We start from the raw sequence: 21,754 nt of genomic DNA on the forward strand, positions 1-21,754 counted from the left end.
AAACTGAAAACTAAGTGGGTGTGCATCCAACTTGCTTCCTCATGAAGACCTCGGGCATTTGAGGAAGCCCATCATTGGAATATACAAGCCAAGTTTTATAATGAAAATTCCCACTAGTATATGAAAGTGATAGCTCAAGAGACTCTCTCTATATGGAGAACATGGTGCTACTCTGAAGCACAAGTGTGGTAAAAGGATAGTAACATTGCCCCTTCTCTCTTTTTCTCTCATTTTTTTACATGGTGGGCTTCTTTGGCCTCTTTTTTTTATTTGGGCTTCTTTGGCCTCTTTTATTTATTTTTAAAATCCGGAATCTCATCCCGACTTGTGGGGGGATCATAGTCTCCATCATCCATTCCTCACTAGGGCAATGCTCTAATAATGATGATCATCACACTTTTATTTACTTACAACTCAATATTACAACTCGATACTAGAACAAAGATATGACTCTATATGAATGCCTCCGGCGGTGTACTGGGATGTGCAATGATCTAGCGTAGCAATGACATCAAAAAATGTGCAAGCCATGAAAACATCATGCTAGTTGTCTTACGATCATGCAAAGCAATATGACAATGAATGCTCAAGTCATGTATATGATGATGATGATGGAAGTTGCATGGCAATATATCTTGGAATGGCTCTAGAAATGCCATGATAGGTAGGTATGGTGGCTGTTTTGAGGAAGGTATATGGTGGGTTTAAGGTACCGGCAAAAGTTGCGCGATACTAGAGAGGCTAGCAATGATGGAAGGCTGAGAGTGCGTATAATCCATGGACTCAACATTGGTCATAAAGAACTCACATACTTATTGCAAAAGTCTATTAGTCATCGAAACAAAGTACTACGTGCATGCTTCTAGGGGGATAGATTGGTAGGAAAAGACCATCGCTCGTCCCCGACCGCCACTCATAAGGAAGACAATCAATAAATAAATCATGCTCCGACTTCATCACATAACGGTTCACCGTACGTGCATGCTACGGGAATCACAAACTTCAACACAAGTATTTCTACAATCCACAACTACCCACTAGCATGACTCTAATATCACCATCTTTATATCGCAAAACTATTGCAAGGAATCAAACATATCATATTCAGTGATCTACAACTTTTATGTAGGATTTTATGACTAACCATGTGAATGACCACTTCCTGTCATCTCTCTAAGTAGATATAAGTGAAGAAAGAGAGTTTAATTCTTTCTACAAAATATGTGCCCACGCTCTAACAAATATAAGTGAAGCAAAGGAGCATTCTACAAATGGCGGTTGTCTATGTAAAGGAAAACATGCAATCCAAACTTCAAATGATATAAGTGAAGCACATGAAGCATTCTATAAAGCCATACTCAAAAGATATAAGTGAAGTGCAAAGAGCATTCTATAAATCAACCAAGGACTACCTCATAACAGCATGGTGCAGAAAATAAAAATGAAAACTAAATGCAAAAGACGCTCCAAGATTGCACATATCGCATGAACGAAACGAATCCGAAAACATACCGATACTTGTTGAAGAAAGAGGGGATGCCTTCCGGGGCATCCCCAAGCTTAGACGCTTGAGTATCCTTGAATATTTACTTGGGGTGCCTCGGGCATCCCCAAGCTTCAGCTCTTGCCTCTCTTCCTTCTTCTCACATCGAGACCTTCTCGATCATCGAACACTTCATCCACACAAAATTTCAACAGAAAACTTGGTAAGATCCGTTAGTATAATAAAGCAAATCACTACTCTAAGTACTATTGCAAACCAATTCATATTTTGTTTTTGCATTGTGTCTACTGTAATATAACTTTTCCATGGCTTAATCCACTAATATAAATCGTTAGTTTCATCAAAACAAGCAAATTATGCATCAAAAATAGAATATGTCTAAAACAGAACAGTCTGTAACAATCTGAACATTCACCTTACTTCTGATACTTCAAAAATTCTGCCAAAATTAGGAAACATAAAAAATTTGTATAGAAAGATAGTGCAAAAACAATCAGAACCATTTGACGTTCCATCTAAAAAATGTAAAATCGCGCACTACAGCCAAAGTTTCTGTCCTGCACCGTACAAACCATCAAGCAAATGTAAACATCCTGAAGGCAAACCTTTGCACATTATTTTTATAATACAATGGAATTTTTACAAGGGGATAATTAGTTTTGTTGAAAAGTTTCTGTAATCAAGATTCACAAAGTTGCCGTGAGCATGAACAAAGTTCAAGGAGCTCTCCCACTTCAACAATGCTTGTCTTTCGCACTTTCACTTTCCTTTTTGAAAAAAGTTTTGGGTTCTCCTCTTTATTTTTGTTGTTTTTAAACTATTTAAAAGCACTCAATAGAAGTAAATGACTCTCTAAAACTTCCGGGTTGTCTCCCTGGCAGCGCTTTCTTTAAAGCCATTAAGCTAGGCATATAGTGCTCAAGTAATGAATCCACCCGGATCCCAAGGTATATCAAAGCCAATTTTAATTAACAATGATTTGTTATTTAGTAGTGAGCAAAAAGTAACATATATCATGCAACAACGAAGTCTAACTCTCTTCCTATGCATCGGCATGTCATAAAAGAACAATCCATGCACACATAGTAAAGGCCAATGCATAGTATAAACAGTTTCTTGCAATTTTATCATGTGGGAAACATAGAGAGGTGGAGATATAGTTACTCTCTCATAATAATTGCAAGTAGGAGCAGCAAGCACATGCATATTATATCTATCAAAACCATCATGTGTACTAGTAAAACGCAACCTATCAATGTAATCCTTAATAAGTGCAAACTTCTCCGATATAGTGTAGTCGGGAAAATTCAAAAAGATAATAGGACTATCATGTGTGGGTGCAATAGAAACAATTTCATGTTTAACATAAGGAACAATAGCAAGTTCATCTCCATAAGCATAATTCATATTGGCATCTTGGCCACAAGCATAGCAAGCATCATCAAAAAGGGATATTTCAAAAGAATCAACGGGATCATAGCAATTATCATAGCATTCATCCTTTGGTAAGCATGAAGGGGAATTAAACAATGTATGAGTTGAAGAGTTATTCTCATTAGAAGGTGGGCACGGGTTATAAATCCGCTCTTGCTCCTTTTGTTCTTCGCTCTCTTCCTCATCTTTTTCATCCAATGAGCTCACAGTTTCATCAACTTCTTCTTCCATAGATTCCTGCAAAATATTAGTCTCTTCTTGGACAGCGGAGACTTTCTCAATAAGCGCATTAATATAGGAATTATATTCATAATTATCATAGCAATATTTTAAGATAGCTAAATTTTCAGGCCTATAAACATCATCATCAAAAGCTTCATGCTTTTCAAACAAAGATTCAATTTCATAAGCACCCTTAAAAGCAACAAATTCTTCTATTTGTTCCACATCATAGTAATCATATATACCATTAGCATAAGAAGCTAAGGTTTCATTATCATTAAATTTTCATAAAAAGGGAAGGTGTGGAGCCTTCATCCTAGAGCAACAAGTATAATCATATCTCAAGCATAGTTGCCTAGCATACCATTTCAACATATAAATTTGATCCCATAATAGTTTCCCTTTTTGAGTCAAGCGATAATCCCTAAAGTATTCACGTTGATCCAACGTGTCTCCCATAACATAATTGAATGGGGTTTTCTCGGGATTATCAAAGTAGTACATAATATCTGTCACATAACGAGCATCGAGGGTTTTAGGAGGTTCATCATCTCCATGAGCAGCAAGTACACCTAATTTTTTTTGTATTTCGTGTTCCATATCCATAACTAAAGATAAAGAACAACTAAGAACAGCAAATAAAAATTACTTAGTGATAAAGCAAACAAGCACACATGAGAATATTCACCCCACGCTATGGCTCCCCGGCAACAGCGCCAGAAAAAGGTCTTGATAACCCACAAGTATAGGGGATCACAACATTTTTTGATAAGTAAGAGTGTCGAACCCAACGAGGAGCTAAAGGCAGAACAAATATTCCCTCAAGTTCTATCGACCACCAATACCACTCTACGCACGCTTGATGTTCGCTTTACCTAGAACAAGTATGAAACCAGAAGTACTTTGTAGGTGTTGTTGGATAGGTTTGCAAGATAATAAAGAGCGTGTAAATAAAAGCTAAGGGCTGTTGTAAGCAAAGAAGCAATAAAGTAAATATAGCGAGTGTGGAAAAGTCGTGGTAGGAGTTGCGAAATTGTCCCTAAGCAATTGACTACTTTACTAGACCGATAGCATGTATTATGTGGGAGAGGCCACTGCTAGCATGTCATCCCTGACTTGGAATTCTATGCACTTATGATTGGAACTATTAGCAAGCGTCCGCAACTACTAACGTTCATTAAGGTAAAACCCAACCATAGCATTAAGATATATTGGTCCCCCTTCAATCCCATATGCATCAATTTCTATGCTAGGTTCAAGCTTCTGTCACTCTTGCCCTCCAATACATAGTCCTATCAACATACAACTAACCCTATGGTGTGATCCACGCGCGCGCTCATATGATGGGCACCAAAGGACAGCAACATAACCACAAGCAAATTAAATCAATCATAGCAATTCATCAACCACCGATAGGACAACGAAAATCTACTCAGATATCATAGGATGGCAACACATCATTGGATAATAATATGAAGCATAAAGCATCATGTTCAAGTAGAGGGTACAGCGGGTTGCGGGAGAGTGGACCGCTGTAGATAGAGGGGGGAAGGTGATGGAGATGTTGGCGAAGATGGCGGAGGTGTTGGTGTAGATCGTGGTGATGATGATGATAGCCACGGCAGCGTTTCGGCCCCACCGGAAGAGAATGGGAGAGGGGGGCCCTTCATCTTATTCTTCCTTGATGTCGGTGTCAAGACCGGCGGATCTCGGGTAGTGGGTCCCGAACTGTGCGTCTAGGCCGGATGGTAACAGGAGGCAGGGAACACGATGTTTTACCCAGGTTCGGGCCCTCTTGATGGAGGTAAAACCCTACGTCCTGCTTGATTAATATTCATGATATGGTAGTACAAGAGTAGATCTACCACGAGATCAAGGAGGCTAAACCCTAGAAGCTAGCCTATGGTATGATTGTTGTATATGGAGTTGATTGCCTACGGACTACAACCCTCTGGTTTATATAGACACCGGATAGGGTTAGGGTTACATAGAGTCGGTTACAATGGTAGGAGATCTTGAATATCCGCATCGCCAAGCTTGCCTTCCACGCCAAGGAAAGTCCCATCCGGACACGGGACGAAGTCTTCAATCTTGTATCTTCATAGTCCAGGAGTCCAGCCGAAGGTATAGTCCGGCCATCCGGACACCCCCTAATCCAGGACTCCCTCAGTAGCCCCTAAACCAGGCTTCAATGACGACGAGTCCAGCATGCAAATTGTCTTCGGCATTGGAAGGAGGGTTCCTCCTCCAAGTCCTTCATAGAATATTGTAAACACCAAGAGTAGTGTCCGGCTCTGTAAAATAAGCTTCCACATATTGCCATAGAGAGAATAATATTAACACAAATCAAATCTGCTGACGTATTCCGCAGTGCGTCATCACACTACCACCAAGTCCTTCACTCGGCGTTTTCACTTTTCCACCTCAGCGTGTTTTGCGAGGCGGTTTCCTTGGCACGTCTTGTCAAAGCAGAGATCGTGTGCCCCCCTTTTACGGGGTTCTCATCAATACGGACGCGGGTAACCCAATCGTGCCCGTTAGCATGTTTTCTCGATTAAAGGCGAGTCCCAAACGGTTACGGGGAGGGCTCCTGGTATTCAACCTCTTATAAAGAGACCAGGGCCTTACTCCTTTTCTCCAATCCCAAAACAAGTTCGCCCGTCGCCTCGAGTTCCAACACCCTAGGCTCCAGATTCCGGGCGCCTCAGACCTTCGACAATGTCCAGTTCCGACCTTCAAGGCCGATGAATGCCCTCCTCCATCATGGAGGACGACGTGCTAAAGTTGAGAGAGGCTAAGTTCTTGACCGCCGAAATTTCGCACAAGTTGCCTGCTCAAAGGCAGGCTATCCCCAGTCCCCAGCCCGGTGAGAGTGTAGTGTTCGTGTCTCACTTCCTTCGGGGGTTAGACTTCCCGATGGACCCCTTTGTGAGGGGACTGCTATTTTATTACGGGCTGGAATTCCAGGACTTAGCTCCGGAGTCCATCCTCCATATCTCCTCGTTTATCGTTGTATGCGAAGCGTTCCTTCATGTTACCCCTCTGAAAGTGCAACTATCCCTAGGTGGTTTTGGTAATTCATAACAACATATAGCTCATTGAGCTAATGCTATTCCAAGATGACTATTTTAGGAAAGCTCAATGATTGGCATGGCATGGATGTGAAAGTGGAACCCTCAAAATGCTAAGGACAAAGGATTGGCTCAAGCTCAAAAGCTCAAGACTCTTCATTTTATATTTTACTGATCCAAGATCACATTGAGTCTTTAGGAAAAGCCAATACTATCAAGGAGGGATGAGGTGTTGCTTAATGAGCCTTTTGCTTCATGTGCTTAGTGATATGCTCCAAAACCCTCAACTACTTTCCCATATCCACATATGACCTAAACCCTAAGCCAAACTCGGTCCTACCGATTCTTTCTATCCAGCGCCACCGAGTTTCACTTGTCATAAGCCACTGCCAAACCCTAGCAATTCGGTTCTACCGATAGGGACCTCGGTCTCACCGAGATGGGATTGCAAACTCTCCGTTTCCCTTCCGTAACTTTCCGGTCTCACCGAAAGAGCAAATCGGTCCCACCGAGATTGCAATGTAAACTCTCTGTTTCCCTTTTGTAACTTTTCGGTCTCACCGAAAGAGCAAATCGGTCCCACCGAGTTTGCCTGACCAACTCTCTGGTTAGCTTATTACCGAACTCGGTCTCACCGAGTTTGTGTAATCGGTCTCACCGAGATTACGTTATGCCCAAACCCTAACCATATCGGTCCTACTGAGTTGCATGTCAGTCCCACCGAAAATCTCTAACGGTCACTAGGTTTACCTTTTCGGTCCGACCGAGTTTGTTGATTCGGTCCCACCGAGATTGGAAAACTGTGTGTAACGGTTGGATTTTGTGTGGAGGCTATATATACCCCTCCACCTCCTCTTCATTCATGGAGAGAGCCATCAGAACACATACACAATTCCAACTCATATGTTCTGAGAGAGAACCACCTACTCATGTGTTGAGACCAAGATATTCCATTCCTACCATATGAATCTTGATCTCTAGCCTTCCCCAAGTTGCTTTCCACTCAAATCTTCTTTCCACAAAATCCAAATCCTATGAGAGAGAGTTAAGTGTTGGGGAGACTATCATTTGAAGCACAAGAGCAAGGAGTTCATCATCAACACACCATTTGTTACTTCTTGGAGAGTGGTGTCTCCTAGATTGGCTAGGTGTCACTTGGGAGCCTCCGACAAGATTGTGGAGTTGAACCAAGGAGTTTGTAATGGCAAGGAGATCGCCTACTTCGTGAAGATCTACCGCTAGTGAGGCAAGTCCTTCGTGGGCGATGGCCATGGTGGGATAGACAAGGTTGCTTATTCATGGACCCTTCGTGGGTGGTTGCTTATTCGTGGACCCTTCATGGGTGGAGAGCCCTCCGTGGACTCGCGCAACCATTACCCTTCGTGGGTGGAGCCCTCCCTGGACTCGCGCGATCGTTACCCTTCGTGGGTTGAAGTCTCCATCAACGTGGATGTAGGATAGCACCACCTATCCGAACCACGGGAAAAACATCCGTGTCTCCAATTGCGTTTGAATTCTCCAAACCCTTCTCTTTACATTCTTGCAAGTTGCATGCTTTACTTTCCGCTGCCAATATACTCTTTGCATGCTTGCTTGAATTGTGAGATGATTGCTTGACTTGTACTACAATAGCTAAAATCTGCCAAGAACTAAAATTGGGAAAAAGGTTAAGTTTTTATTTGGTCAAGTAGTCTAATCACCCCCCCCTCTAGACATACTTTCGATCCTACAAGTGGTATCAGAGCTTTGGTCTCCATTTGCTTTGATCTCCATAGCTTTTGGTGGTCATAGCATTGGTTTCACAACCTAGGAGAGTATGGCGTCTAGCGAGGGAAATTATCACCGTAGAGGTCCTTACTTTGATGGTACTAATTTTGCTAGTTGGAAGCATAAAATGAAAATGCATATTCTTGGACATAACCCCGTCATTTGGGCTATTGTGTGTGTTGGTTTGCAAGGTGACTTCTTTGATGGGAAAGAACCAAACCGTGAAGCTACCGCGGATGAGTTGAAGATGTTGCAATACAATGCTCAAGCTTGTGATATTCTCTTCAACGGATTGTGCCCCGAAGAATTCAACAAAATCAGCCGTCTTGAGAATGCAAAGGAAATTTGGGACACTTTGATTGATATGCACGAAGGTACCGACTCCTTCAAGGAATCCAAGTTGGATGTGCTTCAAAGTCAACTTGACAAGTTCAAAATGAAGGATGGTGAAGGTGTCGCTGAAATGTACTCTAGGCTTGCTCTCATCACAAATGAGATTGCCGGCTTAGGAAGTGAAGAGATGACCGATAGATTCATCATCAAGAAGATTCTAAGAGCCTTGGGTGGAAAATATGATACCGTGTGCACATTGATCCAAATGATGCCCAATTACAAAGATCTCAAGCCAACGGAGGTGATTGGAAGAATTGTTGCTCATGAGATGTCACTTAAGGATAAAGAGGAACTTCACAACAAATCAAGTGGTGCCTACAAAGCCTCATGTGAAGCCCCTACATCATCAAGTGAGAAACAAAACTTCAATGAATAATTGAGCTTAATGGTGAAGAACTTCAACAAGTTCTACAAGAGTAGAAGCAAAGATAGAAGCTTCAAGTCAAGGTCCTACAATGACAAAAGATCTTCTAGTCGAGAGCGAAACTGCTACAGTTGTGGAAGACCCGGACACTATTCCAATGAGTGTACGGCTTCCTACAAGAGAAGAGAAGATTCTCCAAAAAGAAGAAGCAAAGAATCACCACCAAGAGAGAGAAGGAGTAGAGATGATTGTTATGAACGAAGATACTCACGGAGAAGCAAGGATTCGGAAAGGAAGGAAAAAATCATCAAGGAGCTACACAAAACAAAGACATCAAGCTCATGTTGGTGAATGGGTATCCGGCTCCGACTCCGACAGCCACTCCGAGAGAAGTTATCACTCCAACTCCGAAGATACTCAAGATGAAGGTGTTGCCGGTCTAGCACTTGTGTCAACCAACTCCTACGACATATTTGACTCACCAAATGAAGGAATTGGAAGATGCTTCATGGCCAAAGGTCCTAAGGTAACACACCCCGAGTATGTTGATTTCAATAGTGATGAAGATGACTTGTTAGGTGATGATTTGCTTGTTGACAACTCTAGTGATGAATACTATGATGAAATGTCAATTAATCATGCTAATCAAGATAAAACGAATGACAATGATAAGGAGAAGATTGAGGCTCTAACTAAAGAACTAAACACTCTTAAGTTAGCTCATGAAACTATCTTCGAAGATCATCGAGAACTTTTAAGAGCTCATGAGAAATTACGCTTTGAAAAGCTCAATCTTGAGCAAGAGCATGAGTTCTTAAAAGCAATCAATGATGATCTCCACAAGAAAAGTTCTTCTTACATTGCCAAGCGTTTACTCTTATCCACTTACATGCCTCAAGTCAAGTCTAGTAACAAGAACAAGAAAGATTCTTCCTCTAGCAGTAACTATGATCATGCTAAATCCAATATTGTTGCTTCTAGTAGTTCTCTTGATTCCACTAATGATTCTCTTAGCCAAGTTACACTTGAGCAAGAAAATAGCTTATTGAAGGGAATTATAGAGAAAGGAGTGTACAAAAGCCTTGCCGGGAGTAAGCAATTCGAGGAAATTGTGCGCAAGCAAGGAATGCACCGGAAGAATCAAGGTGTTGGTTTTGAACGAAAGTTCAATGCCAATGGAGTTGAGTGGGAAGAAGATTAATACCCCAAGACAAAGTTTGTTCCTCAACAAGAGAAGTATGATACTTCTTTCAAGGGGACACAAGCTCAAGATGATCTTCCACCACAAGACTACAAGCAAAAAGGCAAGGACAAGCTTCAAGAGGAAATTGATGCATTTGAAGAAGCTCCAAACCCTTCTCTTTACATTCTTGCAAGTTGCATGCTTTACTTTCCGCTGCCAATATACTCTTTGCATGCTTGCTTGAATTGTGAGATGATTGCTTGACTTGTCCTACAATAGCTAAAATCTGCCAAGAACTAAAATTGGGAAAAGGTTAAGTTTTTATTTGGTCAAGTAGTCTAATCACCCCCCTCTAGACATACTTTCGATCCTACACCCTCACTTCGGATTATGGCTCAAGACTTTGAAAGTGGAGCCGAAGATGATCAAGGGACGGCACGCAGAGTGCAGAGGCGCTGTTATAAGCAAAAATGCTGATGCTCCATGGCCCGAGGGCTCTTTTCAAGAGGATCTAGGCTTGTGGCAACGAGAGTGGTTTTATATCACCGCTTCCCGGAGCACCAAGTGTGTGGCACTTCCTGCCTTTCGCTCGGGTCCCCCACCACGGCTAGCGTCATGGGTTAACAGAGGGTTAGATTGGGGTTTGCCCAAAGACGTGCCCCTGTTACAGGGCCGAATTAAGGATCTCTTGGAAGGAGACCTCAGCTTGGTCAAGGTGATGCAGGTCATGCTGATTTGCCGAATATTACCCGGCAAACGTCGCCCCCTTCGCCTGTGGGAGTTTAATCCAGAGGGACCGCGAGCTCTCCAGAACTTTATGGGCGCAATGCCCGCGGAGATGTATAGACTGTTCTTCGGATCACAAGAGATGTGTCCGGATTTAACCGAGGATGCAGGCCTAAGCTGCAATCGCTTGGATACTCAAGTAAGCAACCTTGTGCCCGGACCTTCTATCCGTATAATTGTCATAAACTTGCCCCTAAAAGAGCCGTCCTTTTAAACATGAGTGGATAGTGAAGGCAAAGTTGATCAGGTGTCCGGCTCCCCTTCCTGAAACCAGGCTGGATCTCGTGCTGGTCAGGATGCTGGAGATAATGCCTTTGGAGGGGGAGGACAAGGAAGCTATGGCCTCCTCGAAGGAGGCTGCTCCGAAGGGAGGAACCGACAATTCCTCTCCTAAGGGGAAGAAGAGAGCCGCCTCTGACGACCCGGAAACCATGGCCTCGAAACGGGGCAGAAAATCCTCGTTAGAGGGTCCGACGCCGGGGAGTTCCTCGGCTGGACTACGCCCTCAAGGGGATCAGCCCTCCAGCGAGCCGTAAGTGGAGAAAAGATTTTCCTTTTGAGGGATGAGGGAAGTCCTTGATTTATATCTGAGAAGATTAACCAAACCTTTATCTTGTAGCTCGGACCTCAGCCCTTCTCAGCAGAGCTCGTCTTCGGGGGATCTCCTTCCAGAGATGATGGAGAGCGGGACGCCTCCCCCTGCCGTGCTGCCTAGCGAGGCGGGCGACCCTGAGGTGTCGTCACGGAGGGTTTCTCCAAATCCGGCAGGGGCGGAAGGTGGCTATGCGGCCCCCCGAGGTTCTCCGCGTCCGGCCTTCGAAAGAGGTCATGGGACGAGCCCGGCACCGTCTGGTGCTCGGCCGGAGGAGCTAAAGATTCTGCTGGGGCGAGCTTCTATCTCAAAGGAGCACCGCCATTGATGGGCACGGTGATTGAAAGGATTTCATCCGTAGAGAGCGGATTGTATGAGGCCGTCAAAAGTTTACTGACGGGTTTCGAGGTACATTAGATAATGTATACTTTTGTCAGTTGCGCATGAGTAAGATGCTCCCTGTGTAGATAGTAGCCCCTGAGACTCTGCGCGTCGTCAAGAAATGACAGCACGCGGAGGATCATAATCCCAGGTCTAAGATGTCGCCTTTGAATGTAGGCGGTGGGGTGTCCAGAATCAAGCCGAACTAACGATTTTGCCAAACTAAAGCGGCAACTAGATGTGGCCGATGCCGACATCACGCTTGTCAATAAGCGGCTTGATGAGGCTCAAGGTATGTAATTCCTCGGGCGGCATCAGGTAAGAACAATTTTATGCCTGTGTCTTACGATGTGTGTGCTTGACGCAGATGGTGCGGCCGCCGTGGAGAGTCTTAGGGTAGAACTTGCCCGAGCTAAAGAACAAGCCAGCGAAAGTGATGCGGCCACCAGGAAAGCCCTTGAACAGCTGAGAGCCGAATAGGCTGCTCATTGCCGAAGCAAGGAAGAGATGGCCGAGATGGCCGAAAAGTTAAAAAGCGCTACAGACCATTGCAGACTTCTTGAAAAAGAAGACCAGGCGAAACAGACGGACTTAGAGAAGGCCGTTGCCAATGCCAAGGACGCGCGCTCTGCGATGAGAGCTGCGAAGGAGGAGCTGCGTCAGGCCGAACAGATTGCGGCTGGAAATCCCTTTATGCTACGAAGGAAATTTTGTGATCCGAAGTTTGCTCCATTGGACCGGATGTATAGTGGAGGATACCTATCTGGACTTGGCAGCGAGTGCTGCTGATGCGACCGAACACTTCCGAGATCAGAAAGATCGCGAAGTGGAAAAGCTTTTCTGGTCGCAGTTTCACAATCCAGAGCGTCCACTGGCAGTGGATGATCGTTTGGCTCAATGGGCCGAACTGAATAGGTTGTCTGGACTCGCCATGAAGTACGTCATGGGTCACCTGTGGCCGGGGAGATCGGAGCCGAAGAGTTATTTCAGCTTGGTGCAGCAATTCCTTGACGCGGTGCCGCGTATAAATGCAATGAAGAGGTCAGCATGCATAGAGGGCGCTAGGATGGCTCTTGCCCATGTTAAGACATACTGGGAAGAGATGGAGACCACCGTTGTTGCGTCCCGAGATTCGGACAAAAGCCGAGTACCCTCCGAGCACTATTTTTAGGAAGTTCTTGAAGGCGCTCGTGTAATAGAGACGTCGTGCCCAAAAGATGCTATGTTATGATAGCATATAAAGTAATATTTTGATAAACTGTAGTGGCCTTTTTTATACTTGTGCCTCCAAGTATTGGGAACACCTCCTGTGCGGCCGTTTTAAAATAAATAAATATATATACATAATCTGAAAGATGGCAGTCATTGGCTTCAGCCCCCATGCACATAGTGCGGGGGTGCTCGCAGAAGACGCATTTTCACACTTAACCCAACGTCTTGGTCCTGCAAAGGAGGTGATAGCGCAGCGGGCCAGGCAACCGGACTATAATGCTTTAACACTTTCACTTAGCCATAGGAGTTTGACAGTGAGACTATTTAGGTAGCCCCTTGGTGGCAACTGCGCTCGTCCGAGTTCGGGGCGCGTATGTGCCTGACCAGGAAGCGGCCCTTCATTGAAGCAGAGGAATCCGATAGATTCCGATAGGTCATCGAGTGGCTAACCAGTCTCACGCTACATCATGACAGTCAGTTTTCGGCTTTCTCTACTGAGGTGCTCGCCCGGCCGAACCGGGGCACAATCGCAGTAGTTCTCCTAGTGCTACCTTAGCCGATAGAGCGGAACGTAAGGTAGCCGAACTCAGGAGCCGGGCAACCCAACATTTGACCAAAGACATGATTCGGAGCTGATGCATATAATGCCAAAACTAGCGACGCCGAACACTCCCTAAGGTGTTCGGTCTTTATGAGTGCGGGCGAAACAACACTCTTTATTAAAAAAGCCCCTAGTGTCCAGGTACGTGCAAAAATTCTGGCGTGGCCACATGCCAAGGCGCCAGCCTCCTCCTTGGTTATATCAGAAAGAAAAAACCAGGGGATGTGTAGCAACAAGAGACAGTAAAAAAGGTTTACGCAGGGTCTTAATCTAAAAAGAATCCTTTAGGAGGGGTCCCTACTGCACGTCTGCGCCTGTGTCTCCGTTGTGCCGTATTCTGGACGGGCGCCGCATGACGTTCATCTGTAAAAGAGAGGAACTGAGTTGAAAACGGGTCGTGCCGAAAAAGTTTAAAATAAGCAAAGTATAAAGTAAGATATATAAGATTGAGCTTTATTGTCTCTTATCGTATATGCGTGGAGCCCCTAGTGCGGGGGTATATGGCTTCTAGGCCTGCATCAATGATGATTTTGCACTGAACTCGTCTATCCGCGTTCGTGGTCTTGAATGACCTATTTCGAAGTTTTTTGGCAGGTGAGGCCATTTTGTTGTGGGGCTGTCAAAGCGGCCGCACAGTCCTCCGCTTGGGGAGGCGCACTTTAGTGCTTCCCCTTCAAAGAGATGATGCCTCGTGGACCGGCTTCTTAAGCGTAAGAGATGCATAATGCGGTATTGCGTTAAAGCGAGCGAAAGCTTCGCGTCCCAGTAGTGCTTGATAGCGACTTGAGAATGGGATGATATGGAAGGTCAGCTTTTCGCGGCGGAGGTTATCAGTAGAGCCGAATATGACTTCGAGCCGAAGAAAACCCATACAATGGGTGTCCGGACCAGGTATTACCCCTTGAAAGGAGGTTTTGCTGCGGCGGATTCTTGCTGGGTTTATCCCCATGTGCTGGATTGTATCCTGATATATTAGGTTTAGTCCACTACCGCCGTCCATAAGGACATTTGAAAACTGGAGTCCGCCAATTATTGGATCGAGTATCAAGGCAGTCTAGCCTACATTCTTGATATTCCTAGAATAATCTAGCTGATCGAAGATGATCGGTTTTGACAACCAGTGGCAGGACCCTTTGGGATGGGCCGTGTGGTGCGTACCTTTACGGGCGCCGCATGTTTTGTTATGTGAAGTGAGTTCACTGTTTTTACTTCTTGTGGGAAGTTCTTTTGTTTCCTAGTGCTCTGCTTTTGGGGTTCGTCCTCGTCTTCGCTTGGTGTGTCGAGCCCCTTGTGTTCGGCATTGAGTCTACCGGATTGTTTGAAAACCCAACAGTCTCTATGGGTATGGTTAGCAGGCTTCCCGGGAGTACTGTGTATCTGGCATATCCTGTCCAGGATTTTATTTAGGTTGGATGGATCATCCCTGTTATCCTGGGGGGCGATTTTTCCTGATTTTGTCGTGAGCCTTTGAATCCGGCGTTGACTGTCGTGCTCTTCGGACTTTTGTCCTTAGTCCAGCGTCAGTCCTTGTTGCGTCGCGGTTTTCCGTTTCCATCCCTAGTTTCGGATGTACTTGGCTCGTTGGGGCTGCACCTTGCCAACCAGCTTTCCTCCCCTGCACAAAAGCGGGTCATGAGGCTTGTTAGTGCGGCCATTGTTCTTGGCTTTTCTTGGCCGAGGTGTCTGGCGAGCCATTCGTCTCGGACGTTATGCCTGAAAGCTGCTAAGGCTTTGGCGTCCGGACAGTCGACTATCTGATTCTTTTTAGTGAGGAATCTATTCCAGAACTGCCGAGCTAATTCTCCGGGTTGTTGAGTTATGCGACTAAGATCGTCTGCATCCGGAGGGCGGACATAGGTCCCTTGAAAGTTTGCTCGGAAAGCATCCTCGAGCTCTTCCCAGCTTCCAATTGTGTTTTCGGGAAGGCTTTTAAGCCAATGCCGGGCTGGCCCTTTAAGCTTAAGGGGTAGATATTTTATGGCGTGGAGATCATCTCCTCTAGCCATGTGTATGTGGAGGATATAATCCTCGATCCAAACTCCAGGGTCTGTTGTTCCATCATATGCCTCTATGTTTACAGGTTTGAATCACTCTGGGAATTCATAGTCCAGGACCTCCTCGGTGAAACATAGGGGGTGTGCGGCACCCCTGTATTTGAGTGTGCCGGATTCTGATGATGGCTTCATAGCGTTGCTTACGAGAGCTTGCTTTCTTGGCCCATAAATGGACCTGACTGGGCCATGATGCGAATCCTTAAGTGGGTCGCATGCCGATTTAGGTGCGACGCCGCTTGCCGCTTTATGGGGTCGTCTATCCAACCGTGTGGCTTTTTCATTTTTTGAATGCGAGGGCTCTAGGGCCTCTTCGTCAAATTCAGGCAGTAGCTTTATTTTTGGATAGCTTTTAGTGCGGCCACTGTCGTCGTACTTATCTGTGGTATTGATTACTTTGCTCCATCTAATCCGGAGTGCATCTTCCGCTGTTTTTAGCTTCCGCTTCTGCTTTTTTAGGCTACGTGCAGTTGCAACAAGCCTCTCATGGAGATTCTTCTGCTCCGTAGGTTTATTCAGCATGAGGTCATCCGGAATGCCGTTTTCGCCGGAGGAGGGATGTTCGGTTTCTCTATCCGTGTTGCCCTATTCGGACGGTTGCTCTAAGGCCTGCTCGTCGTCTACCGGCTCGTCCTGCTCTATGGCTGGGTTTTTGTCGAGGCGGGGCTTGGGTCGGCGTTTACGCCGACGCTTTGATTGCTTTTCGGGGGGTCGATCTCCCGTCCCATCCCCTTTTTCCTCGTTGTCGCTTCCTTTAGGGGTATCCACCATGATCACATCGTGAGATGAGGTGGCTGTACAATGCCCTATGGGCGTTGGTTCGTCGGTATCTCCTACATCGTCATCCATGTTGTCGATGTCTCCGGAGTCGAAGTTGAGCACGTCGTTTAAATTGTCGACAGTGGCTACCAAGTGGGTGGTGGGTGGGCTTTTAATTTCTTCACCGTCCGTATCCCATCCTCGCTGACCGTAGTTCGGCCAGGGCTCTCCTGATAAGGAGAGAGACTTGAGACAGTTCAGGATATCGCCACAAGGTGAGTCCTGAAAGATGTCTGCGGTGGTGAACTCTATTATCGGCACCCAACTGGATTCGATCGGCAGGGGCGCGGGGGGTTCAGAGTTCGGAAAGGAGTCCGGATCCTCGGAGTCACGGATCATGCAGAGTGCAGGGCTCGCGTTCGGCTCGATCGCCTTTGAGATCGAAGCCCCCGAGGTGACGTCCAACCGCTCATCCTCGATTGGCGCAATAGGCTCCGAGTTAGGGGTCGGAACCGATGCATGTGCGGCCTCCAAGACACTGGCCGGAGGCAGAGCTAGATCATGCCCCTCGAGATAGTGCGACGTGCTTGGCCGTGGCTCGAACCCGTCGAAGATCAAGTCTCCGCGGATGTCAGCCGTGTAGTTTAAGCTTCCAAACCTGACTTGATGGCCAGGGGCGTAGCTTTCGATCTGCTCCAAGTGGCCGAGCGAATTGGCCCGCAGAGCGAAGCCGCCGAAGACGAAGATCTGTCCGGGGAGAAAAGTCTCACCCTAGACCGTATCGTTGTTGATGATCAAAGGAGCCATCGGGCCTAAAGGCGACAACACAGAGGAACTCTCAATGAAAGCACCAATGTCGGTGTCAAAACTGGCGGATCTCGGGTAGTGGGTCCCGAACTGTGCGTCTAGGCCGGATGGTAACAGGAGGCAGGGAACATGATGTTTTACCCAGGTTAGGGCCCTCTTGATGGAGGTAAAACCCTACGTCCTGCTTGATTAATATTGATGATATGGTAGTACAAGAGTATATCTACCACGAGATCAAGGAGGCTAAACCCTAGAAGCTAGCCTATGGTATGATTGTTGTATATGGAGTTGATTGCCTACGGACTACAACCCTCCGGTTTATATAGACACCGGATAGGGTTAGGGTTACATAGAGTCGGTTACAATGGTAGGAGATCTTGAATATCCGCATCACCAAGCTTGCCTTCCATGCCAAGGAAAGTCCCATACGGACACGGGACGAAGTCTTCAATCTTGTATCTTCATAGTCCAGGAGTTCGGCCGAAGGTATAGTCCGGCCATCCGGACACCCCTAATCCAGGACTCCCTCACTTGACCTCCTCCATAGATGGGATAAGGGTTTCCCCTCTGGTCCTTGGCCTCCATGGCATGGGAGGGGCGAGAGCCCCTCCGAGATTGGATATGTCTCTCTGTCTCTCTATGTTTCTGCGTTCTCTTATGCTGCTCTTTCACCGTTTCGTATATATATGGAGATCCGTAACTTCGCCGTGATTTTTTACCAAAAATTAGCTTTCGTACGGCTGAAGAAGGGCATCAACCGCCTTACGGGTTGACCATGAGGGTCAGGGGCGCGCCCAGGGGGGTGGGGCACGCCCCCCTACCTCGTGCCCACCTCGAACACCATTTCACGTTGATCTTTCTCCCATATTTTCCAAATATTCCAAAAATAAGCTCCGTCCGTTTTTATCCCGTTTGGATTCCGTTTGATATGGATATTCTGCGAAACATAAAACATGCAACAAACAGGAACTGGCACTAGGCACTGGATCAATATGTTAGTCCCAAAAATAATATAAAAAGTTGCCAAAAGTATATGAAAGTTGTAGAATATTGGCATGGAACAATCAAAAATTATAGATACGACGGAGACGTATCAGCATCCCCAAGCTTAATTCCTGCTCGTCCTCGAGTAGGTAAATGATAAAAAAGATAATTTTTGATGTGGAATGCTACCTAGCATAATCTCGATCACATATCGAATCATGGAATGAATATTAAGACACGAGTGATTCAAAACAATAGTCTATCATTTGACATAAAAACAATAATACTTCAAGCCTACTAATAAAGCAATCATGTCTTTTCAAAATAACATGGCCAAAGAAGTTATCCCTACAAAGTCATATGGTCTGGCTATGCTCCATCTTCACCATACAAAATATTCACATCATGCACAACACCGATGACAAGCCAGGCAATTTTTTCATACTTTTGATGTTCTCAAACCTTTTCAACTTTCACGTAGTACATGAGCGTGAGCCATGGACATAGCACTATAGGTGGAATAGAGTATGATGGTGGAGAAGACAAAAAGGAGGAGATAGTCTCACATCAACTAGGCGTATCAATGGGCTATGGAGATGCCCATCAATAGATATCAATGTGAGTGAGTAGGGATTGACATGCAATGGATGCACTAGAGTTATAAGTGTATCAAAGCTCAAACTGAAAACTAAGTGGGTGTGCATCCAACTTGCTTCCTCATGAAGACCTCGGGCATTTGAGGAAGCCCATCATCGGAATATACAAGCCAAGTTTTATAATGAAAATTCCCACTAGTATATGAAAGTGATAGCTCAAGAGACTCTCTCTATATGGAGAACATGGTGCTACTCTGAAGCACAAGTGTGGTAAAAGGATAGTAACATTGCCCCTTCTCTCTTTTTCTCTCATTTTTTTACATGGTGGGCTTCTTTGGCCTCTTTTTTTATTTGGGCTTCTTTGGCCTCTTTTATTTATTTTTAAAGTCCGAAATCTCATCCCGACTTGTGGGGGGATCATAGTCTCCATCATCCGTTCCTCACTGGGGCAATGCTCTAATAATGATGATCATCACACTTTTATTTACTTACAACTCAATATTACAACTCGATACTAGAACAAAGATATGACTCTATATGAATGCCTCCGGCGGTGTACTGGGATGTGCAATGATCTAGCGTAGCAATGACATCAAAAAATGTGCAAGCCATGAAAACATCATGCTAGCTGTCTTACGATCATGCAAAGCAATATGACAATGAATGCTCAAGTCATGTATATGATGATGATGATGGAAGTTGCATGGCAATATATCTTGGAATGGATCTAGAAATGCCATGATAGGTAGGTATGGTGGCTGTTTTGAGGAAGGTATATGGTGGGTTTAAGGTACCGGCGAAAGTTGCGCGATACTAGAGAGGCTAGCAATGATGGAAGGCTGAGAGTGCGTATAATCCATGGACTCAACATTAGTCATAAAGAACCCACATACTTATTGCAAAAGTCTATTAGTCATCGAAACAAAGTACTACGCGCATGCTTCTAGGGGGGATAGATTGGTAGGAAAAGACCATCGCTCGTCCCCGACCGCCACTCATAAGGAAGACAATCAATAAATAAATCATGCTCCGACTTCATCACATAACGGTTCACCGTACGTGCATGCTACGGGAATCACAAACTTCAACACAAGTATTTCTACAATCCACAACTACCCACTAGCATGACTCTAATATCACCATCTTTATATCGCAAAACTATTGCAAAGAATCAAACATATCATATTCAGTGATCTACAACTTTTATGTAGGATTTTATGACTAACCATGTGAATGACCACTTCCTGTCATCTCTCTAAATAGATATAAGTGAAGCAAGAGAGTTTAATTCTTTATACAAAATATGTGCCCACGCTCTAACAAATATAAGTGAAGCAAATGAGCATTCTACAAATGGAGGTTGTCTATGTAAAGGAAAACAGGCAATCCAAACTTCAAATGATATAAGTGAAGCACATGAAGCATTCTATAAAGCCATACTCAAAAGATATAAGTGAAGTGCAAAGAGCATTCTATAAATCAACCAAGGACTACCTCATAACAGCATGGTGCAGAAAATAAAAATGAAAACTAAATGCAAAAGACGCTCCAAGATTGCACATATCGCATGAACGAAACGAATCCGAAAACATACCGATACTTGTTGAAGAAAGAGGGGATGCCTTCCGGGGCATCCCCAAGCTTAGACGCTTGAGTCTCCTTGAATATTTACTTGGGGTGCCTCAGGCATCCCCAAGCTTGAGCTCTTGACTCTCTTCCTTCTTCTCACATCGAGACCTTCTCGATCATCGAACACTTCATCCACACAAAATTTCAACAGAAAACTCAGTAAGATCCGTTAGTATAATAAAGCAAATCACTACTCTAAGTACTGTTGCAAACCAATTCATATTTTGTTTTTGCATTGTGTCTACTGTAATATGACTTTTCCATGGCTTAATCCACTAATATAAATCGTTAGTTTCATCAAAACAAGAAAATTATGCATCAAAAATAGAATATGTCTAAAACAGAACAGTCTGTAACAATCTGAACATTCACCTTACTTCTGATACTTCAAAATTCTGCCAAAATTAGGAAACATAAAAAATTTGTATAGAAAGACAGTGCAAAAACAATCAGAACCATTTGACGTTCCATCTAAAAAATGTAAAATCGCGCACTACAGCCAAAGTTTCTGTCCTGCACCGTACAAACCATCAAGCAAATGTAAACATCCTAAAGGCAAACCTTTGCACATTATTTTGTAATAAAATGGAATTTTTACAAGGGGATAATTATTTTTGTTGAAAAGTTTCTGTAATCAAGATTCACAAAGTTGCCGTGAGCATGAACAAAGTTCAAGGAGCTCTCCCACTTCAACAATGCTTGTCTTTCGCACTTTCACTTTCCTTTTTGAAAAAAGTTTTGGGTTCTCCTCTTTATTTTTGTTGTTTTTAAACTATATAAAAGCACTCAACAGAAGTAAATGACTCTCTAAAACTTCCGGGTTGTCTCCCTGGCAGCGCTTTCTTTAAAGCCATTAAGCTAGGCATATAATGCTCATGTAATGAATCCACCCGGATCCCAAGGTATATCAAAGCCAATTTTAATTAACAATGATTTGTAATTTAGTAGTGAGCACAAAGTAACATATATCATGCAACAACAAAGTCTAACTCTCTTCCTATGCATCGGCATGTCATAAAAGAACAATCCATGCACACATAGTAAAGGCCAATGCATAGTATAAACAGTTTCTTGCAATTTTATCATGTGGGAAACATAGAGAGGTGGAGATATAGTTACTCTCTCATAATAATTGCAAGTAGGAGCAGCAAGCACATGCATATTATATCTATCAAAACCATCATGTGTACTAGTAAAACGCAACCTATCAATGTAATCCTTAATAAGTGCAAACTTCTCCGATATAGTGTAGTCGGGAAAATTCAAAAAGATAATAGGACTATCATGCGTGGGTGGAATAGAAACAATTTCATGTTTAACATAAGGAACAATAGCAAGTTCATCTCCATAAGCATAATTCATATTGGCATCTTGGCCACAAGCATAGCAAGCATCATCAAAAAGGGATATTTCAAAAG

Source organism: Triticum aestivum, chromosome 2A, assembly GCF_018294505.1.
Source record: "Triticum aestivum cultivar Chinese Spring chromosome 2A, IWGSC CS RefSeq v2.1, whole genome shotgun sequence".
NCBI lineage: Eukaryota > Viridiplantae > Streptophyta > Magnoliopsida > Poales > Poaceae > Triticum > Triticum aestivum.